Below are 15751 nucleotides of genomic sequence, written 5' to 3' on the forward strand. Positions count from 1 at the left end.
TGATTTATGGTTCACCGGGAGCATGGGCTCTGGCGGTTGATATTGATCCATGGACCAAACTTGTTAAGGAGCATCAAACTCACGCTTATCTACGCGGAAATAACGCTAAAATATAAAGAAGGCGTCCCAAAGTGTGATCTATGGTGAAATAGGAAACTGAAGATGTGCACGCTATACGAGTAGGCTGTTCACACTGTTCCCTCCAGTTCTGCAGTGCAGCTTTAGCCCCGCCCACTGCAGCTTTAGCCCCGCCCACTGCAGGCGTCGACAGTACATGCAGCTTTCAGTGTGAACGCACCAAGCAGCGAGATGCTGGCGTCAGGAGATTTGACGCTTTCAGTGTGAGCTCAGGGTTACAAAGAGTAACTGTAGCTTACTAGCTTCAGCTTTCTTGTGGCAATACATTTTTGTACAACACATGTGCACCAACACAGACAACAGTAGACATGTCATTCTCTTAAAGTTGATACACATTGTACTATAAACCTTAGTTTTCCTGGGGAAAAAGGAATTTAATTTTAAAATAAAAATGAATTATGAAAGCTTTGTGAAAGCTTAAGCGATAGCATGTGCAACGCGTGAGGAAACTCTTGTGAGTGAAGCTCTACTCTTCACACTAGAACTCTAAATGTCACTCGTGAAGCTGACTGACACGATTGTCATCCTGCATAAGGCTGTGGAGGTGACTGTATAGTTTGGTATAACTCCGACGGACATTCATCAGTGAAATAATTACGACGCAGCAGCGCAGTGTGTACCGCGGCTCCAAGCGGCCAACGGCGTGTTTAAACCTGATGTCTTATAGAACAGAAAGTGGTTGAAGACCAAGGCTTATGAATTCATTAACCTAATGTACTAACTTATTTTTAGGTCTCTGTTACAGCCGAGTTAGCGGCGTTGCTCCTGTTCTTTCTCTACCTTAGCGGCAGCCAACTTTTAAAACTCATGTGAGAAACTTTCAAATGTCTTTATTGTCTTATCAGTTTTGTTGTGTTGAAATTATTTTGTAACATTCCTCCTCGGGGTATCTCCTTTCCACACACTTTGCAAACTGCAAATTTGTTGTCCCAATTCAGACATTGTAAAACTCCCGTACCGGCGACGCCATTTTCAGTGTTGATGTTTTGTAGAGACAGCCACGCCCCCTTAGGAGACCTGGGTCTGAGATGTGGGAACGCACATGCAGGCTTGTTGTAAATGTCAATCGGATTGGCCCGCTTTGAACTGTTATTTTGAGAACTCCGATCAAAACCGATAGGGACATTATCGGCCGATACCAATCGGTTGTCGATCGATCGGTGCATCACACACGCACATTTTAGAGATGCACCGATATGTGTGTGTGTGTGTGTGTGTGTGTGTGTGTGTGTGTGTGTGTGTGTGTGTGTGTATATATATATACACACATACACACACTTTTTTTTTATCACTGCATTTTAGATTTAAAAAAAATCCAATAATATCCAAGTCCTCGCAGATATAGTTTCCCAATAACTTAAGGCTTTAACATCAAATTTTGGTATCAAGTCAGACTTATCACATATCGGTCAACAATGTGTGTAAATCATCCACTAGACAAATTACTACTGCAAAATAAAAAACATGTACCCATTAACAAATACCACAGGGATTTGGGCAAATATTATACCTCATTACAAAATGTACAGTGATTATTGCAATATGTGCTTGAATGGTGTGCTAAAATAAGATCAAACACAATGGGACTTAGACATTTATTCATTCTGTTTCTGTCCAGAATTACGCAACACTAAAAATTATAGTGACCGCCTTACATTCTCTCTCAAAGTAAAACACCAGGTATCTTGTGAAGTTGTTTTAAATTCAATTATGGAGTCTTGTTTTAAAGTTTTTTTCAATAAATGTATTTCCCGTTTCCAATGCATATTGCTTATAGTTCTCTGGGATTCATGATTCCCTTTTACAACCCTCCCACTCTAAATCAACGTGCCCGTGATTTTAGAAACACACCGTGAATAATGAACTTTGCCAGTTTCACAGTTAATTACGGTAGTTTATGTCTGGCTGAGGGTAGGTGTAACCTTCAACTTAATGTAGCAGTTGTAGCTGGCGAGCTGTTACCAGCTTATGACTCTTTCCCACTTGGGGTCTAACTGTGCCGAGTAGACACTTTTCTGTAACTACTCTGCCGAGGTTCTAAGGTATCTGACGTCATCACACTACATCCCACCGATTGGTCAGGGGGTTGACCAATTAAATGTCTGAGTCAGGATGTGGACATCAGTTGAAGAGCGACTCTGACGGCGACTTCTTGTTCATTTTATTCGGTAGGCAATGGCAACGCAAAAGTCTGTTTCATGATCCAACTCTGAGGTGCAGATGTTCATAAACCTGGTGGCTGAGGAGAGAATTCAAAGGGCTCTGTATGGGAAGCTTTGTCAGTCCATAGCTGCTCACAGCAGTTCAGCAGTGCTCAGTCAAGCTAAAAAATATTAAAAAGCCTTGCCGCTTGAAGCCTTCTCTCACTCTAATTTTTTAACTTGATATCGAACACAAGCCACAGACCCAGCAGCAGATATATCCTCTCCTCCAGGTTCTACATCTTTGATGTGGTTTGTTTCACACAATCAAGTACAGGACTGTCTCAGAAAATTAGAATATTGTGATAAAGTCCTTTATTTTCTGTAATGCAAAAATGTCATACATTCTGGATTCATTACAAATCAACTGAAATATTGCAAGCCTTTTATTATTTTAATATTGCTGATCATGGCTTACAGCTTAAGAAAACTCAAATATCCTTTCTCAAAAAATTAGAATATTCTGGGAATCTTAAACTGTAAGCCATAACCAACAATATTAAAATAATAAAAGGCTTGCAATATTTAAGTTGATTTGTAATGAATCCAGAATGTATGACTTTTTTGGATTACAGAAAAGAAAAGGACTTTATCACAATATTCACATTTTCTGAGACAGTCCTGTACATCACCATGACTTCACTCGAACCCTGCCTACTTCTGATCCAGGTACTGGATTGTAGTGGAAAAGAAACTAGGCCAAGTTGATATGAGTCGAGCAGGTACTAGTGGAAAAGAGCCATTAGTGACTCCGTTGCTATATTTAGCCAGTTTTTAGACCCCTCTAGTGACTTGGGAGGGGGAAAAAAAGAGAGAAAGTGACTATCAACAAACCAGACGACTTTTTTCAGGTGTCATCGAAGACTTTTGAAGGCTTTAACTTGAAGGTTTGTATTGTTTTCACTCTTTTCAGTAAGCAGCCTGTGCTGTCCTTGCACCAAAACACTCTCCGGTGAGTCCACCAGCAGCAACCGTTCTCAGCTGCACTCACAACAGGAGATATTCACCTCCCCACATCCTGACTGCAGATAAATTATACATCCACAAATCCAAAGCTGGCACTGCACTGGCCTATAGTCAGGACAAAGGAGGAGGGTTGCAATGGTGCCCAATAAGAAGAAAAGAAAAGAAAGTTCATTCGTAGTTCTAGACACATTTAGTATGTTTTTTTACTCCCTTTTTATCTCTCCTACAGTTATATACAAATTGTAATGCCAATAGCTGCTTGGAAGCACTGGCCAAGTAGGAGCCAGGAGTTGGCAACTCTGGCTGGAGTAAACAGAGCAAACTTCAAGCAGGTCCTCTGTATTCAAGAAATGTCACAGTGGACAGTGAACGCAGCGCTAAAGCTGCTATTACTTTGGGAGGGATTGAGGAACATATTGCATTGGGACTCAGTTTATATATTTTTTAATATACATTTTGTAAATTTATATTTAAAAAAAAATGCTGAAAATACCGATGTATGCAAAAAAGCACAGTGCAAACTACCACAGTTTTAATGTTAATGATATGTTGCCTTTTTAAATACATTATCTTAAGTTGCATGTCACTAGCCAGCGTTGTTGGCCACAATATTCAAGTAATTTTGTCTATTCATGGACTACACAGTTGACATTCAAGGGTAGCTCTCTGCAACAAGCCTTTAGCAGTTACTGAGAAAAATAAATAGAAAAAACTGCTGGTTTAATACTGTGGACTTGGTCACATTTATTTCACCGATCAGGTGAGCCCATGTCCTGAGAGCCACGAGGTAGTGGAGGAGAAGTGTCATACAAGGACTGTGATGAGCAGGGGAAATAAGTGTTTAATAGTGTTTGTAACTCTGACTAAGACGGCTAACCAGAAAAACCTGCTTACGTGCTGAAAGATTATGGTTTTTGTTTAAGACACAACCCACAACTGACAAACTAAAGCCAGCCTAACCACCACATCAGGAAGCTATGTTCTCCATCTCCCCATCTGCTGTGGTCCTCCCACACAACTCTTTCATATCACTTGATCTGGACAGTAGCCTGCCAATGCCCAGCAGGACAAAACAGATGGTGTGGTTTTAAGACAAAAGCACTTGGCCTCCAATAACAGGCACACCTCCTGAAAACAAACGGGCACTGAATGGAGATCAACAGGGCCTGCAGCTGACGGGACATCAGCCTACCTAGTTGGCCTCACCTGGTATCAGGGGCGTCAATTGGGTATGGCAAGGTATGGCAGCCGCCACACCTATTATTCTATTACTTCATACATATAGAATAACTACAAATGCAAATCAGAACAACATGATTGATTTCACTAGTTATTATTCACTGCAAAAACTCAAAATCTTAACAAGAATATTTGTCTTATTTCTTGTTAAAATGTCTCATTTTTAGTAAAAAAAAAAATCTCATTACATTTAAAACAAGAGTCATCACCAGAAAAATAACTTATTTGACCATTTTCACCTGTTTCAAGTAGATTTTCACTTAAAATAAGTGGAAAAATCTGCCAGTGGAACAAGATTTTTTTGCTTGTAATGAGAAGATAAATCTTGCTCCACTGGCAGATTTTTCTACTTATTTTAAGTGAAAATGTACTTGAAACAGGTGAAAATGGTCAAATAAGTTATTTTTCTGGTGATGACTCTTGTTTTAAATGTAATGGAATTTTTTTTACTAAAAATGAGACATTTTAACTAGAAATAAGACAAATATTCCTGGTAAGATTTTGAGTTTTTGCAGTGAGCGAGACTGCATTTGAAAAAGTTCCAATTTTCTTGACCACACAGATAAGCTACATAGCAGACTTCTGTGATGAGTATTTGCTGGACGTGTTGATTGATACTCTAGTTAAGTTCTGTGACTCGTAACCTTGCCATACCTTAGCTTTGACTGAATTGACGCCACTGCCTGGTATCAAGTCAGTCTTGGATTAATCACAGCAAATGTTGGAGAAGAAAAACAAAAAAACAAAAAAAAGCATGCATCTGCGTGCCAAGTTTATCCCTCCAAACCTTTGCATGGGCAAGTACAACCAGCACTCTCCCTGTACACAAACCTTTACGCATCAGTGGGGCCGGAATAATTGGTCTGGTCTGACTGATTCTGGGAGGCCGACTTGGACTAAATGCTTTGATTTATTCCCCCCTGAATGAAGAAAAACAACAAAACCAAAATATCCAATAGTTTATTGACGTCACCGGGACACGTTGCGTAACTTTGTGCAGCTTGATTCAGTTAATGTGGCACTGATTTCCTCCTAACGCTGGGCATATGAGGTGGCTCCTAGAGTTAAGGCTGATTTATGGTTCCGCGTTTCACCGACGCAGAGCCTACGCCGTAGGTACGCGGTGACACGCAAAGTACGGCGTAGGCTCTGCGTCGATTTAACGCGGAATAAATGGATGGATGCAATAGTTTCTGCTCAAACACGAGGAGAGTCTAAATATACTCCGAAAACACACTGAAACGGGGCGAGGAAGCACTAAAAACGGGATTATCCAGCAAAACCTTCATCCAAGTTGGATTTGAAAGAGCTTTCTCAAAGACAAAGTTTAATAAGAATAAATGGATGGATGCAATAGTTTCTGCTCAAACACGAGGAGAGTCTAATGCTGCGTTCCATTTACCTCGGAAGTCGGAACTCGGTACTGCGAATGACGTCACAGCCGAGTTATCAGCGTTCCAGTTACAAAGTAGGTAAATAAGTTTGTAGTTTGCATATACCACATGAAAAATGTAAATTACACTATAGCAGCATATATATGCCGAACAATACGACTGATTTAGTGTGACCAAAACTAGAATGAAGTGCTACGAATTTTTACAGAGCTCTCTTCTACTGTTTACAACCGGGGCAGCCATCTCGGAATGTGAACTCGGGGGTGGTGAAGACTCTCCCACTTTCCCAGTGGGAAATCCCACTTCGAGGGGCATTCCAGTTGAAAAATCCAATTGGGAACTGGGAAATCCCCACTTCCGAGGACAAATGGAACGCGGCATAAATACACTCCGAAAACACACTGAAACGGGGCGAGGAAGCACTAAAAACGGGATTATCCAGCAAAACCTCCACCCAAGTTGGATGTGAAAGAGCTTTCTCAAAGACAAAGTTTAAGTTTGAGTGTTTTCCTGTTCTCCCCGAAGAACAAACGAGAATTGAGCGCAGTTTGCGTTTGTTTTACAGCTGTTTTGGGTTTGTTTTTTCCCTATTTAAGCGAGCAGAGAAGTGAACTCACCAGAGGAAGCCTCTCCCGTGCGCATCCAGGAGGGTTGGTGAAGAGCGAGCAGCCCGGAGCAGAGTTTCTCTCCTGCGGGGAAACAAGCCGCTCTCTCCCGGTGAAAGTGTTACCAAACAGCCACGCAGACGCAGGGAAGCGTGTCCGGGGGGGAGTGCAGAGGCTCTCCTCGGCGTCGGGCTGTCCTCTTTGTTCCGCGGATCCCTGCACGGTTCATGTGTCCCCGACCGCCGCTGATTGGCTGCAGGCTCGGGATCAAGGAAAGGTGACTTCTGTCCGCACACACGTGGTAACACCGCTGCTTCCGGTACGGGGGCCAAAATAAAATAAACGACACTTTCCTTGAATGTAGCAAAAGTAAAAATCGTTTTTGAATTAAACTTGTAGTAAACATTTGTATCATCACACAAATGTTTTGTTCTGGAAATTAATTATTACTAAAATTGACTGACTTAGTTGAATTTAAAACGGCACAGATAATATACAAAGCAAAGAATAATTCACTCCCCTGCAACATACAAAAACTGTTTAAGGATAGAGATGAATATGAGTTAAGGGGGGAACATAATCTCAAACAACCAACAGTTAAAACAACACTTAAAAGTATGTGTATTTCAGTTACAGGGGTTAAGTTGTGGAATAGCTTGCCAGATAATCTTAAACAAAGTAAAAACATCATACAGTTCAAAAATAGTTTAAAACACATCATGATTAGTAAATACCAACAAGATTAAAGGATAAGACACAAGAGAGAGAATTATGGAATTATGCACGTAATAATTACTGATCTTTTTGTCCTTGTTTTAATCAGGACTATTTACTATTTACTTTTCCTTTTTTTTCTTTTCTTACTGGTTCTTTGTTGTTACATATATTTTTCTTTCGTGTTTGCTTCTTTTTTGGGTGGAAATGCTAGAAAGCATTTGTTATAGAAAGTTTAAATAATAATAATGTGAAGGTTAAAGGGTAGGCATTTATAAGCTCCGAGCTTCAGCCTACTCCTTTTCGATCCAAATGATTACACAACATGTTATGAATGAGTGTACCATACTGAGCATGTGATCGAAATAAATAAAAATAAAAAAATGGTGTTTGATGAGTTTTACAATAACGTTTTTTTTTTTTATTGTTTTACACCGTAAGGAGTAGGAATTGGCGATATTTTACCGTTCACGATATACCATCCATCCATCCATTATCTATACCCGCTTTATCCTTTGCAGGGTCACGGGGGTCTGCTGGAGCCTATCCCAGCTCATTTCAGGTGAGAGGCAGGGGTTACACCCTGGACAGGTCACCAGTCTATCGCAGGGCCACATATAAACACACAACCATGCACACTCACACGGGCAATTTAGAATCACCAATTAACCTAATATGCATGTTTTTGGACTGTGGGAGGAAGCCGGAGTACCTGGAGAGAACCCACGCAAGTACGGGGAGAACATGCAAACTCCACACAGAAAGGCCCCTGCCGGGCCTGGGAGTCGAACCGGGGACCTTCTTGCTGTGAGGCAACAGTGCTAGCCACTAAGCCACCGTGCTGCCCGACACGGCAGCACGATATACCGTCAAAAAAATTCCCCACGGTAAGAATTTGTCATCTCGCGGTAAAAACGATAAATTCCCGTTGATGACGTCTTTGTGTAAAGCCTGAATTATGGTTCTGCGTTAAATCGCCGCAGGGCCTACGGCGTAGGTTACGCGGCGCGCCGCAACGTACGGTGCGTGTTGCCGCGTAACCTACGCCGTCGGCTCTGCGTTGATTTAACGCAGAACCATAAATCAGCCTTAACAAACATGGCGGAAGGCGGATCTGAGAGCGAGAAGTTCGTTGTTAAACGAGGCTCCAGCTCCATTATCTGGAACTGGTTTGGATTTAAAAAGAGTAGCAAACATGAAACATCATCTATTATATGCAGAGTCTGCAAAAAAACAGTGAGTGCAAAGGATGGCATTACAAGTAATTTATTATATATTATTATATATAACATATTATTATATATAACAGCTGCTGCTGAGGTCTCCACCAGAGTGGTGTAATAATTGGTGTAGTTTAGTAGCATTTAGTATTCTTTTAGAGCAGTGTTTTGGCTCCAAAGACTGAATGTGGTGATAGATTTATAGTTAAAAAGGTGGAGTTGAATTGGTATTTTTTTGATCGTCATCTTTATTCTTATTGGGATAAATGCCAGAAATTATCGTGATAAATGATTTAGTCCATACCGCCCATCCCTAGTAAGAAGCATTTTCACGGTACCCGAGATGAATGGCGTGCTTTTATTTTGAAGGAGTGTAGTCTTCCTGCGGGGTTTCTCTCGGGCGCTGCTCGCCCTGCACGGGCTCACAGCGGCATGTAACTTTTTAACTTCGTGACTTCCCTCATCAGATTAACAATCCTGTTGTTCTCGGGTCACAATTACCGGTACCCGCCAATGTGTTAACCCCCCCAAAAAAATCCTTTAAACTATTTTTTTTTTTTTTAAATGTAACTTCACAAGAGGAAGAGATGTCAGTTCTGCCCTCAAAAGAAGGACTTGGCAGCTGCTGTGGTAAATGTTTGACTCGCCATGTGTTTCAATAAATTTGTATAATAGTACAACATACAGTAGATGTTTTGTATTACTCTTACTTCTCTTTTCTTTTTTTTTGACTGCTATATTATGTTGAAGAGGCTCCGAGGCGTGAGCAATATTTTTGTTTTCCTCGTGAGATTATTTTTTTCCTCTGCAGCTACAAATAAGAGTTAATATTTTTTCCTCAACAAACTAGTTTTATCTGAAGATTGGGGTTAATTGCACCACAGAGAGCTGGCCAGCAACTGCGTTTAGCTGGAGAAGTGGGGAATAAAACCCGTGTTTTGATCCGACCCGGTCTGTGTGAGTGTTTGTGGTTTACTGTGTGGAAGGTGTTTGGTCGTTACAGCCGCGATCCAAGCGAGCCGACGACTCTTTCACTCTTTTACTCTGTTATATCAGATACTCGGCCTCCGTGGTTCTGCCTCCGAGCAGGAAAGCGCTGAAAAGTTATACCATTAGCGATCTTTTCCCCACGTCTGTTGTGTGTGGAGCTGCTGCAGCAGCAACGCAGCAACGGGTTACCAGCTTCTAGTGAGCTCTGCGCTCCACGCCCCGCCCATTTTCGTCTCGACTACGAATCGGGAAGGAGGGGGAAGTAACGTATGCCGTAAAGCAGTCAAAGCCGTAAAAATGTGTAGTTTTTTAGTGTGGCAGGGTTCCTACCATGCTCCTCAAAGTTACATAGTGCCAGTGAAGGCGATACAGACCCCTCAGACCATGACAGAGGTGTTATTAAACAAGTTGATGTACCATCACAATGACTCTGGAAATATGATATTAAGGTGGAAAAGTTACATAGTGCCGCTTTAAGCATTCACGCAAATTTTAGTGATGAATGACGTTGTTTCTTCAAGCAAGATGAAATTTGGTGTTTAAAATTCAATTAAGGTGCTTAAAATGGACCGGTCATTTTGACCCGGAGGACACGGGGTGTATTCAGAAAATGAGGACAATAGGAGGGTTAATTATATCACACGTGAAACTCTAAATTACGATCGGATTTCCTGGTGACTAAGTGACCCTTATAAAGACAGGTTTTGTTTTGTTTCTTTATTTTGATCCTTCCTTTTACATTCGAATTGGAAAAGCAGTTTAAAGATAGACAGATAGATATACTTTATTAATAGACTCAGGGTCCATTTAAAGTAGACATTAAACGGAAATTAAAAGAATCTACTGGATCATGGTGGTAATTAAATGCTGTTTATGTGAGGTTGTTTATGCACAATACTTAGACACACTGCAGTGGGATGACTTTTATCATAGTTTTACACACAAAACATAGGATTGAGAGAGGAGATGCAAACATTTGCATGTGACTATTCTATGCTCAAACACATTGTATATCAGATGTGAAGATGGACAAACAGGTTGAGTCAGTAACAGAGGCCTGGCGGAAATTAGACTCCCTGCGTGAAATGAACCACCATTGCCGAGTAGATGGCCTTAAATCAATTCCAGACCCAGAAAACTGAAATTCACAGTCTTAATGCAACAAATACCAGTCGCTGAAACACACCGCTGGCTTTCTCAGCTCCTTTCCGGTAGTAATTGAGAGAATCGTTCAACACTTTTGATAAACTCACCTCACTTTTCAGTTTTTGCTGACAGTTGGCAAAAAAGGATCAATGCGGCTCTCGTTCCTGTGCATTAAATATGAAGCTGCAACCCAGCAGATGGTTGGCTTAGTTTAAGACTATTAGAAGGAGACAAAGTTACATGTGTCTGTAAGATGTCAGCACAAGCAGTAAAATGTCTGCTGCCGTGTTGGAGGGCTGATCCGAGTGAGGCAGAGACAGCTTGGGCTGAACATGACTCACAGCTCCCATGCTGTGCGTACGCGTGCGGTGAATTTCTGCTGTTGTGTAAGGGCAAGCCTCGCACACATCTATTGTCTGCATTTGAGGCTGTGACATATTGCGTGCCTGCTTGCTTTTCAAGAGTGACTTCAGAGAAACATGCCAAGGCTGTTTTCACGGGCCCACACAACCGCTCCAAGTCCTCTAAGAGACTTTTAACATCAGATGTTTTCCTTCCCTGTCTTTCATTACGTCTTCCCTCGCTCACTTCACCCCTGTGTCTGTCTCCCCCTCATCTTCATCTTCAGCGTTACTCCTGCTTTCCCTTCCCGGAATAGTCCTCACATGTCACATCTTTGTACTTTTCCTCCCCAGACCTGCTAAGGAGTTGATAATAAGCAAATGTTTTGACAGTCAAACGGTGTCACTGATTCGCCACGAGGATTTCTGCCTGCTGAAAAAAAAAAAAAAAAGACAAGGGAGAGCTTTGTTTAAACTTGTCTGAACTTTCTCTCGCTTCGCATTTATGTATCAGCGGATGTGGGTGTATCTTCATCCCAGCCCGTCTGTTTTTCTATTTCACTCCAGATAAAAAAACAAAAACCAGACAGGCAGCAGTCAAGTGACCGACATGCAGCTTTCTATATCTGGTCTAAGTGTAGCAAACCTTCACTTCAATGCCAGATCCATAATGTGGGTCAATCATTTCAAAGCTGAAAAATTTAACATTTAAAACCCTTAACAATGTCAAAAGTTATAAAAAGTCCACGAATTTCACATTTGATCAGTGAGTCTCAACATCCCAGATTGAAAAAGCCAGGACATCATAGATAACAAACATGCAGAAGCGAAGCTGCCAGCTGAGGGTTGTGCTGACCTGGCAGAGCCGGCCCTCAGGACGGAGGCTTGTGTTCAGTGGATCATTACTCGCTGCGTGCTACTGGAGTCAAGTGGGAGGCTGAGTACTCGTTTTACTTCCTCTCAATGTGAGAGTTTGTGCTGCTGTGTAGCTGCTCTCCTTCCCCTCCGCGGCTCACGTTTACATGATTCCTGGCTTCTGCTGCTGGCACCAGCTTTGTCAGGGACTGTTCATGTTGTGTTCATGTTTTTACTTGCTCGATTGTGCACCATACTCTTCATGGAGGCTCTGCTCGTCTTCTTGCCTGTATCTACCTTCAGTTAAAATTGTTGAAATTTCATGAATTAGTAGACTATAGTATTCTGCAAATTATGTTTAAAGCTCATAAAAAAACTTTACCAATCAACATTCAGAAAAGATTTGAAAAAAGAGAAAGCAAGTATAACTTAAAAGGAACAGAGATTTTTAAAAAATCAAGATGCAGGACAAAAATTGATGAAACGTTGTGTTTCTGTGAAAGGAATCAGTTTATTGAACAATCTGAATAAAGAAAACAAAGAATCCAAATCAAACATTACATTCAAAAGAACAATTAAAGCCTGTATGTTAAGTAAATATAATGAAATATGTTGGTTAAGTTTGACATACCCATAGACGGCGGTAATTTTCTTTAATTTTAGTTTTTTTATTTACTTAGTTGTTGGTTTTTTTTATTTGTAATTTATGTCATTTGTGAATTTATTTCTTGGGAAAAGGAGCAGATTAGATAAGATAAGATTCTTCTTCTTTCTGCTCCCTTTTCATTCAGAATTTATGAACATTTGTATTTGTATTTGTATTGAATTGTTTTATTTTTTTTGAATGAAATAAATAATAAAATGAAATGAAATTAAATGTATCTACCTTCGATCCAACCATACAGCAGTGGTTGGATTAGTCCCAGTATGTCCAGTCTTGTGCATGTCCGCCGTGTACCAGAGATGTGTTTTTCCATCATGATAGCACCAGTCTAAGGTGGTATCTGAAGCAAACGCTTAGCTGCTCATGAATTATAGTTCTTCACCTCGAGCTGTTACACACTGCAAGTGATGTCTGAAGCTCCTATAAAAAGGATCTGTAGCTGAATGAAACGGAGCCGGTGCAAAAGGCACCATGGACGTAGAGTGAAGATTTAGTGAAGGAAATACACGGACAGACATGATTTCTTTAGGCTAAAACATTAGTTCTGATGTTTGTTAACAGAATGTGTTAACAACCATTACTTTTTAAGATTTTCCAAACGGCTCCTACGGTTTCCAGCCAAACATAAAGTGATATCAACTCTTTTTATCAGCTAACAATAACTTTAAAAAGGATTTTGCACCTGTCACTCGTTCGTTAACATTCCTGGTTTCAGTTAAATAAAAAGATGAGCTTTAGGAGACTAGGTTAGGCTTTTAAACATTCGAATCATTGTGTTTTACCTTGTGATGTCACAAGGTGAAAACAGAAACATACCTTAAAGCATTAGGTTTATTGCAACAGCCTGTGATAAAAGAACCATTAAGGTTGTTAGGAAGTAGCTGTTACACAGGTACAGTGGTTGTCAACTAAAGATCCCACAGTTTTGAGCCAAACTCAGAGTTGGTCAGTGTTTCTTGGCCTGTTTTTCATAACATTTCGTCCTTTGTACGATCCCACCAATTTTTAAGAATAAACCTTTGCAGTGACCCTTTTAGGCAGAAGTGTATTCTTTTCTCAGGATCTCTGAGATGAGAGGTTGCTAAGTGTGCAACAGAGCAATATGATGGAAAAAACAACTCGAAACCAAATGAATGGGACTGATACCCGGACCTTTGTCTCTGCGTCCTTTGCAGTCATGTTTACATGCTGTTTGTCAGGATGAGGTCAGACCAAACGAACAAGTCTCCCCGGAGCTGATGATACACATATTCTCATGCCCCCTTTCGGGCTGACACACAGAAAATGATCATGTATATTTTGGATTTAAAAGGACCAGGGACATTTAGAAAATGTGCAGTGTTGACCGATCAGGAAAGATTAAACCCATCTGATATATATTTATGTAATATATTGTACATACGGCTGGAAATGACCCTCAAACTCCAAAAATCAGCCAAAACTATTTTCATGGCTTTCAAAAAGGTCTTGAAAATGGAAAAACTGCCTTTTCCTACCAATGATCCGTCTGAAAACGGGGCACGTTTGATCAAAAAGGGAGATTATTTGCAATAAAAATGTTGTTTTGACTTCCATATAGAGGTTCCAGAGAGTGATCAACACCCCCCACCCCCAAGGACACATGCACATCCCGCTGCCTCAGCAGAGCAGTCCATCACCGGAGACAGCACCCGTCCTGCCCAGCACCCGCTCCACCTGCTCCACCCGCTCCCCTCTGGCAGATGCCACGGGTGCTCCAGATCCAAAACTAACACTCAACAACAGTTTCTTCCCGTCACCTTCCTAAACTCTACAAATACCTCCCTCTACAACCTCGTACCGTCCTCATGCATCAAGCATGTCGAGCCATGTGCAATAACTGTATTGGGAAAATGTGTGCAACACTGTCTCTTTTAGCATCTCTCTTATCTTTTTCATTCTTACATATTTATCTTTATCTTTTACTTACTTTACTTTTATTTTTTTGCACTTTATCTGTATCAGGACCAGCACCTTCGTCGAAGCCCCTGTAATTTCGTTGTGCCTAAAGCTTGTCAGCGTGTACAATTACAATAAAGAATCTTATTTTTATTCTCATTCTAAACCCACCCTCCCTTCCTCTCCTTGCTTTCTTTTCCTTTCGTGTTGCTCTTTGCCTCTCTTACCCATCTATATTTCTTAAGTTAACTTATTTTTATATTATCTTTATTTTTATACATTTGTTTTTTTATTTTTCATACTTATAATTTATCTTTATCGTTTATTTAGTCTGAGTTCATGTTGTCCAACTTTGAACTGTTGTAGCACCTGAATTTCCCCTCTGGGGAACAAATAAAGGACTATCTTATCTTAATTAATATCAAAAAATGCAAAAATGATTGGTTCCATTAGATGATACAATTGTGTGGAAAAGGAACGATGGATAATCTACATGATGTTTTTATAAAGATAGGAGCAGAGATGTGCCTGTATGTCTGAGCAGGGTACCTGTCATAGCACTCAAGCAACTCCATTATTATTATTATTATTAATAATATTTTTTTTCTTGCTGTTATTTCACAGTGTGTCCCCTGCGCTCAGTTTACACGTCTGGAACAAGCAGGACCCCGAGGCACTTTCATCTATTCCAAGAACACTGTTGTTGCTGGAGGACTGTTTCAGGAACACACTCCCCCTTCAGTCTGAAACTAAATGGATACATATGGAGCGTGAGTCAGACCGGCTCCGGCAGACCAATGTGATGGTGATGTGCTGCTGTTCACACCGGCAAGTGAGTTGGGATTAGATAAGTGTTTTCCTCTGTTCAAATCAAGGCCATCATTCACGTGGATTTTTTTTATTTTTCATTGTTGTTCTCAGTCAACTATGTGTGTTCAATGGTCATTTTTGTGTGTAAATGACATGTCAAGAAGACCTCCCCACCACTTTCTCTCGTTTGTACCACAGCTTTGGACTGAAGAATGAAGCAGCAGCAGGATGTCACCTCTCAGCCTCTGCCTCAGTGAGCAGAGAGCTGGAGGAAGTGACAATCAGGGGATGGGCTGGTCCACAGCGCCGCCTGCTGGCTCAAAACCAAAGTACAGCAGCTCACCTGAAGGCAAACATCTGGGCTGAGACAATGAACCTGATGTGGTTCTGACCTGGAGTGTCTCCTGTGATTCATCTTGGCAAGATATACCTCTGGAGACACCTTTATTAGTCTATCAGCAGACATTGCTGTGAAGACAGCGAAGTCGGTCCTAGTGGGAGATCCAACCAACCCAGGAGCCTTTGAGCCTGGGGGGGTAGAGCACCCACGG

At 41.1% G+C, this 15751-nt stretch overlaps 1 protein-coding gene across 1 annotated transcript in view; it reads right to left on the reverse strand.

Moving 5' to 3' along the window:
• Positions 1 to 6774, reverse strand: part of spsb4a (splA/ryanodine receptor domain and SOCS box containing 4a) — a 52253-nt gene extending 45479 nt beyond the window's left edge. Inside the window, exon 1 of the mRNA XM_061720253.1 lies at positions 6556 to 6774. The gene's annotated coding sequence lies outside the window, so the exon portion shown is untranslated. The remainder of the gene's footprint in view (positions 1 to 6555) is intronic.
• Between the last annotated feature and the right edge of the window lie 8977 nt (positions 6775 to 15751).

The sequence above is a fragment of the Cololabis saira genome, chromosome 4 (assembly GCF_033807715.1).
Source record: "Cololabis saira isolate AMF1-May2022 chromosome 4, fColSai1.1, whole genome shotgun sequence".
NCBI classification, from domain to species: Eukaryota; Metazoa; Chordata; class Actinopteri; order Beloniformes; family Belonidae; genus Cololabis; species Cololabis saira.